The 7,091-nt window shown below is 41.3% G+C and overlaps 1 protein-coding gene across 13 annotated transcripts in view; it reads left to right on the top strand.

The window, feature by feature from the left end:
- Nucleotides 1-344: 344 nt before the first annotated feature.
- The window catches only part of LOC109688265 (putative KRAB domain-containing protein ZNF788), a 55,054-nt gene continuing 48,307 nt past the window's right edge, over nt 345-7,091 (top strand). For all 13 annotated transcript variants that reach the window (XR_012441277.1, XM_074053789.1, XM_074053793.1 and 10 more), the window contains exons 1-2: nt 345-504; nt 995-1,064. The gene's annotated coding sequence lies outside the window, so the exon portion shown is untranslated. The remainder of the gene's footprint in view (nt 505-994; nt 1,065-7,091) is intronic.

The following is a 7,091-nucleotide window of genomic DNA, read 5'->3' as shown; positions in this document are numbered from 1 at the left end:
CAGAGACTTTACCACTTCAGCAATTCCTGCAGCACAGGAAACTTGATAAAAGTACCGATTTGCAAGCACAGCGTAAGATGTTCAGGAGGCGTGGGGAGAAGCAGGTGTCTGGTCTGGAAAGTCGGGACTGGCTCTGCTCAACACACTTAGAGCCAAGGCTGGGCCAGGTTCGCCCAAGGGGAGGAAGCCTAGACCGCGGGGAGCGGTGGGAGGAATTTGTCCTCTGTGTTCTAGAACCTGGCAGAAAACGCCCTCCTCTCACCCCGTCGTCAAGGGGCGGGGCCTGGATCATTATCCAATCAGAATGGAGTGCGTAAGAACTGACCAATGAGGAGCGCGGATCTTAGGACGTACCCGCTGCCCAAAGCACTGCCTTCCTTTCAGGAACCGCCATACTTGATCTCCGCGTCTAAGCCGGGAGAAGCCCCAGGTGTCCCAGCCTTGGCTGCTCTGTGTCCCCTGACTGCAGGAGCCTAAGGACGACGCCGGGTGTCTCGGGAAATGGTGAGATTTCAGCCGGGGTGGCAGAGCCGCGGCGGGGACGGGCCAGATGCTGCGGTGGCCCCTGTGTGCTGTGCGTCCTCCCCCGGCTCTGCTCGTCCTCGCTCCTCTGGGCCGCAGGGTGGGGCTGGGCAGGGGTCAGGTCTGGCATTTGCCTCTTTGTCACGTGAGCGGCCTCTTCGCCTCCCACAGCCCTGTGGGCGGCTTGGCCCCCCCGTGTCCCCAACGGCGGTCATGGCGACTCCTGCCCCTTCGTGGGAGGGGTGTTCCGCGGGGTTGGGGTCCCCGTGTCTCCTCGCTGGCGCCCCGCTGAGTCTTTAGGGTTGGGCGAGGGTCGTGTGAACCCCACGACCTGTCACCAGGCCATGTTTGTGACGCTGGCCACGCACCCCATGACCAAAACTCTGAGAAGGACGGTCACTGTGCCTAGTGGCTAGAGGGGGAGGGGAGGGGACACCGCTACCCTCTGTGACGTCACGTTTTCTGTTTCTAGGCCGGGTTTTACAAAGGAAAGGCTATCCTTGGATACCACGGGACCCTCTTTGAGCAGGGTGCAGCAGCAGGTATGTGGTAGCCCAGGTCAGATCAGACACTGGTAACCAGTGGTTCTTGTCTCACAGAAGAAAGACTTAGGAGGACACTGGGGACCATCCAGGATCATTAAATGTCAGCCAAAAGTAGTGTGGACCCTGTCTTGCAAGGTCCATTGGAAGCAATGTGGGGATTTGTGAGGCGGTTCCTACATAAATCCACAATGTTAATTACATCTTAATGAGGTCTAGACCTCATCTTTATATGGACTGTTTGAGACTTTTTGCAGAATTTATGTAGAACTGGGCCAAAATGTTCTACATAAACATTCACCAAAGTGGGTGATAATATGTCACAGAGAGGTTAACCCTGGGGCAGGATGGAGTAAAGTGCACTGGAAGTTTGTCTGTGTCTTGTGGATTTTTTGGCTGCCTGTGGTTGTACCTGGCACTGCTGCTTCTGCTAAGCCTGCTTGTCCCTGATGGTTGTGCGGGTGGCAGCCGCTTGTACCTAGCTGAGCTTTAGCTAAGACTCTGTCCTGTGGAAACCTGAGTGTTAGGCTTTCCTAACTCATCTATGGCCAGGCGGGTAAGGGCTGTACTTTCTAGGGAGGACACAGGAGTAAAAGAAGGTGGGGGGTTGGGGAGAACTTTGGAGGGAGCAACATCAATCCTGGACCAGAGAACAAGGTCAACCTGTCCTTTGCATCATGGTTGAGGTGAAACGTTTGCAGGCTCAGGCCAAGGTAGGCGAGGGATCTCAGGCCTGGAAGGAGAGAAAGTTAAGTTCATTTTTACAATCAGCACAGTAAACAATGTTTCTTTTTTTGGCGGTGCTGGGGATTAAACCCAGGGCCTGACACTTGCTAGGCAGGTGCTCTACATCTTGAACCGTTCTGCTGCCTCCTGTGTTTGTGTTGGGTGTTTTGGAGATCCATTCTCGGGAACTATTGGTCCATACTGGCCTCCATCCTGCCAATCTCAGCCTCCCAAATATCAAGGATTGCAGGTTTTTTTCTGTTTTGTTTCTTATAATAAGTTCATTTAACCAAAGCAAAATGTTGGAATTTAAAAAGTGTTTAGGTAATGTTGGATGTTTAAAAAAAAAAAAAGAAAACAAAACATGGGAGGACTGTGGCAAGTGTAACGGGGTGGGGATTGTTTGCACTTGGCTCCTTTTTGTTGTGTTTTTTTTTTGCTTATGCTTGCATTTGAATTCAGGGCTTGGTAGACAAGTGCTCTATCACTGGAGGCACTCCACCAGCCCTGTTTGTTTTGTTTTTTTCTTTTATTTAGATGCACATACAATATTTGGGTCATTTCTCCCCTCTTCCCCCTGCCCCCTCCCTTACCCCACCCTTCCTCCCTAGCAGACCTGTTTTGTGGTGGGTATTTTGGAGATAGCATATGGTCAATGATTTGACCAGGCTGGTTGTGAATCTTCTGATCTGTGCCTCCTAAGAAACTAGGATTATAGGCATGAGCCACAATTGCCTGGCTGCAGTGAGAGTTCTTTTGTTTGTTTATGCATTCATTTATATGTATATACATTTTTTGGGACTCTTCTCCCTCCTTCTTCTCCTCCCCATCCCCCTCCCTCCCAGCCAGAACCTGTTCTGTCCTCTTATCCAACTTTATTGAAGAGAAAACATTAGAGATAATATGAAAGACATAGCATTTTTGCTACTTTGAGATAAAAGTAGCTATACAGAGAGATTCCTAGCATTACTTCTATGCACAAGTGTATTACAACCTGCTTGGGTTCATCTCTACCAGACGTCTTCACTACTTCCAGGTCACCTTCCCATAGTGGCATCTGCCAGTTTAAGATTACTTTGTCACACCATAACAGTGGGCACATCAAACACTTGCAAGTTTTAGGTTTCCTTCCCTTTCCCTATCTCTATACATGATCTCCCCTTAGTGTGTGACTCGAATCCAATAATATTACTGCGTTTGTTTCAGCTCTATAATCTGCATATGAGGGAGAATACTTGCTTACCAGGATTAGAACATTGTGGTAGAAATGGAATTAGTCAGTTCTTTATTTTTCAAACACAGAGTTAGTGTCCTCAGAGTGTAATCTGTGCTAATTGAGAAAGCCAAGGGCAGTGTGAAAGAAGGACACCCTTGGGTTCTTCCATGTGGAGAAAAGGCTTTGTGGGAGTGTGTAGTACATAAAATATTTGATCTTTGTCCCAGTTTCAGGCACGGGGATGTTATCTTCCCTGGAAATCTTGGGGAATGGGGTGACTTTGGTTGTTTGTCACAAGCCTTTTGGAGATAATGTCTCAGTCTCTTCAGAAGAGACTTGTGTGTAAGATTAGCATGTTTTTAACCTTGTGAATGTGGATTCTCCAGTGTAAAGTAAGTGAAGCAGCCATCTTTCCTTGGCAGATGCCTCTTTTTTCCTGTGTATATGCTCATTTGTATAAAATACAACTTGACTTAAGTATTCCAGAAACTTCTTTCAATTTGAGTGCAAGATAGTGGTATCCTTGTTTGGAACCTGAGGGGGTACAATGATGATCTAAAGAAGCAAAGTCAATTGTTTCAGTAAGTCATTTGTTTCATACTAAGAAGTAATGAGAATATAAACATACGTGGAATCATCATGTATGTCTCCTGATGGGTTCCCTGATTTATTACCAACAAATCATAGAGTGGAATTTTAGTTCACTATAGTTTTAATCACTAAGAACAATATTACTTTGATTCATGAAGTTTGCATGATTAATATTGCAGTTCATATGCTATTATCATTATGCTGGAAAACATTACTCTTTTATCTGTTAACTTTCCCAAGTAAAGCTATAATATTTATTGGTGATCATTCATGAGTCCTCTCTTGTTTTTCATTAGTAAGAGTTTATAAGAAGACTAATACAAAGATCCAGTTTCTGTCTTTCATTTATTCCTGAGGATGGGCTCAGTTTCCCAAGGAGCAAGTTGTTTCTTCTTTCTTTCTTTCTTTCTTTTCTTTTCTTTTTTTATTTTTTTTTATTTTTTTTTGATACTGGGACTTGAAGTCAGGGCCTTACACTTGCTGGAGAGGTGCTTGAACATTTGAGCCACTCACCACCCCTTTTTTTGTGCAGATATTTTCTTTTTTTTAACCTTACCAATTTTTAAGTTGTATGTTGGAAATACAGTATTTTTAAACCCACTAATTACTTTTCCATACTAGAGCAAAAGTCAAACAATATAAATACTTAACATTTTGCTGTAAAATTAATCAACCCTATGTACAGCCATCTTTTACTCAAGTGACTCTCCACGCTAATTGTTTATCCTCCCTTTGTTGGCCTTTTTTTTTTTAAGCTAGCCCTACAGTACAGCACCAAAGGCTCTTTACTTCCTTTTCAAAAGGCAAGGACACTTCTAATTAGAAATATTGTTCTCAGTACTTTAATTCTGATGAAGTATCTTATGGCAACTCTCTTCTTCTAAAAACAGGAAGTGCCATTGTATTTCCTTTCAACTCAAACCTCTTCCATTCTATTCTACGCAAAAATAGAAAAGATGAACACAGATCCAGAGAATTCTATTAAGAAATAACTTTCAAAAAAATACTTCATTTTGATGAAAAAAGATCATTTTGATGCCCAAGACTTATTAATGTTTTCAACCAGTGGCAAATTTTAACAAGAATAGATTCATAGGGTATAGACAGCCTGAAGGCAAACAGGTATTCAAGTATCAACTAATGAAGGTTAATTATAATCCTGCTTTGTCAAAAGTCCTTAGTTCTCTACAGTTTTTGAAAGTGATAGCAATTTTATAATGATATAAAATCTTGAATCTATTGTAAAAGTAACTGCATTTTAAATGTTTGACACTGTAGTTTTGATAGCTATTTGAGTCAAGAATAGATTGTTTTCGATACTACAGCTTTGATTTAATACTCTAAATTTAAAAATCTAAATGTAGAACAAAATACTGTTGCTTATGATGTTGGAAAGGGATAGGTTAATTGTAGGAATGAGTACAATTATTTAAATACTAATATTGTATAAATTATAGAGAAAAGAGCCTTCATGGTTTTGCCTGTGTTTGTGTGTGTGTCTGGGCCTTTCTAGGCAAGTGTTGTTTTGCTCTGGGACTGAGCTATACCCCCAGCCCTATCTTTCCTTTTGAAGTCTCCTCCATTATCATATTTCTGTCTGCAAACAATTTTCAAACAACTACCTTAAATACGAACCAGTATTTAATATTTAAAATCCAATTTAAAACTCATTAAATTAAAATAGGCTTGTTATTGCAATGAACAATAATTTCTCTCTAGATTAGGACACTGTGAACAACAAATAGCCCATGTTTTCTGTCATTTGTAATATTGGGGGAAAATGCTTTATATTCCAGTTAGAGCAGAGCTAATGACTTTTTTTCAAGTTTCACATTCAACTTTGAGAAAAAGACACAAATATATTTTAAATGATGCCAATACTATATAGGTAAACAGTTACATGGATGTGACCACTAATGATTTAGCTGTTTATAATGAAAGTGCAGATAGTTTCTTGCTCTTCCTCCTAAGACAAGAGACTTTTAAAGATACATGTACTTTGTCCTCTGGCAATGCTTCCCCATCCCCAATCTCTGCCAAATGCTCTTTACAAAAAACAAGCTGGAATACCTGGACTAAAGTTACATTTATTTCTTTGAAATGCTGTACTATGCATTTACTTCACATTTTCCAAAAATGATTATTCTAACATCAGAGTTTCTTAATAATTTGTCTGCACCTTAAATATATCTGAGGCATTAAATGAGAGGTAGTGTTTTGCATTATTCGTGTTTTCCCCTCATAATAACATAAATTTTAAATTATGAATTCCTTTACATAAATTTAGGCCATGAATTCGATGTTACATTGCATAGCGTCCATGATCAATGAAATATTTTGATAGATTGGGCTTTCAGAAGGTCTTTGTCTTTCATATTCATTTTACTTAGTATATAGACAAACATGTAAAGGTTTTTCATCCAGATTTGACTCAGTGTCATACAAACATCACAGAGTTCCAGTCCCATTAGACAAATGCAGCCCTGTAAGGATATATGTTCTTGTAGGTCAATTTTCAAAGAACTGTCTTAATGACCCTGCCGTGAATTTGAAAAAAACATCCCTTTGAAATACTTTTTACATTAACACCTGTAGCATCTTTCCAAAGGTGCTGAAGATCCGTAAGATGTCACCATTTTTTCATTGATACAGGGATGATAAGGATCTTTATATTCCCCAGGAAAAAAGAAACACATGGTACTGTGGTACTACCTCCATTTTATTGGGGCCCATGAACCCATCTATGTAAAGACTAGAATTCTGTATCTGTGACACCTCATACACTTTGGCTACTATGTCACTGGAGATGACATCAGTATTGCTGGCCCCATAGTCTGGGTAAATTTGTGGTTGGTACATTTCATAGAAAAGATTGTATTTGCTGCTTTTATTCATAATGGCAGTGGCACCATGATGAACATGACCTATCCAAAAGTCTTGAACACCCATTTGTTCCCATTCTTGATGGTATTCCATGAGATTTGGAATGTGCATAAATATGTCATCATCAACTATCATCAAAGTCTTGCAGAATTATAGCATTGTTCACTCCACTGCTCATTTTTGTTTTATTTTTATTTTATTCATATGTACATACAATGTTTGGGTCATTTCTCCCCCCTTCCCCCCACCCCCTTCTTTACACCCCCCCTCCCTTAGCACCCCTTACCTCTCGCTACCCAGCAGAAACTATTTTGCCCTTATCTCTAATTTTGTTGGAGAGAGAGTATAAGCAATAATAGGAAGGAACATGGGTTTTTGCTAGTTGAAATAAGGATAGCTATACAGGGAGTTGACTCGGATTGATTTCCTGTGCATGTGTGTTACCTTCTAAGTTAATTCTTCTCTAACTAGCCTTTTCTCTAGTTCCTGGTCCCCTTCTCCTATTGCCCTCAGTTGCTTTAAAGTATCTGCTTTAGGTTCTCTGCATTGAGGGCAACGAATACTATCTAGTTTTTTAGGTGTCTTACCTATCCTCATATCTCCCTTGTGTG

Source organism: Castor canadensis, chromosome 14 (assembly GCF_047511655.1).
Source record: "Castor canadensis chromosome 14, mCasCan1.hap1v2, whole genome shotgun sequence".
NCBI lineage: Eukaryota > Metazoa > Chordata > Mammalia > Rodentia > Castoridae > Castor > Castor canadensis.
Note: the sequence above shows the minus strand (reverse complement) of the source record. Positions and strands in the feature narration are given on the sequence as shown.